We start from the raw sequence: 453 nt of genomic DNA on the forward strand, positions 1-453 counted from the left end.
TGGCCAGAGCCAGCACCAGCCTGGGCCCCCCCCACGGGCAGGGCTCTGCGGGCTGGGGAAGGAGCAAAACTGAGATCAGGAAAAATTAGGGGGCAACAAAAAAAGGGGGGGAAAAAAATCCCATTTTGGGATTTCCCTTTGAAGGGAAAACGGGGGAGGAAAAATGGGGTGAAAAATTAGGAAAAATTAGGGGCAAACAAAAAGGGGGAAAAATCCCATTTTGGGATTTTCCTTTGAGGGGAAAACAGGAGGAAAAATGGGGTGGAAAAATAAGAATAAAAGGGGCTGAAAGAAAGAGGAAATGGGGAGAAATAATAGGGATTAAGGAACAAAAAGAGGGTGCAGCCTCTCCAGGGCAGCCCCACTCACCGTGCTCGGGGTCAGGGGCCCAGCAGGGCCCGGGGGTCCCGCGGGGTTCAGGAACTGCTCCCGCTGCTGCCGGCTGTAGCGGCG

This window comes from Geospiza fortis, unplaced genomic scaffold (assembly GCF_000277835.1).
Source record: "Geospiza fortis unplaced genomic scaffold, GeoFor_1.0 scaffold439, whole genome shotgun sequence".
Lineage (NCBI taxonomy): Eukaryota > Metazoa > Chordata > Aves > Passeriformes > Thraupidae > Geospiza > Geospiza fortis.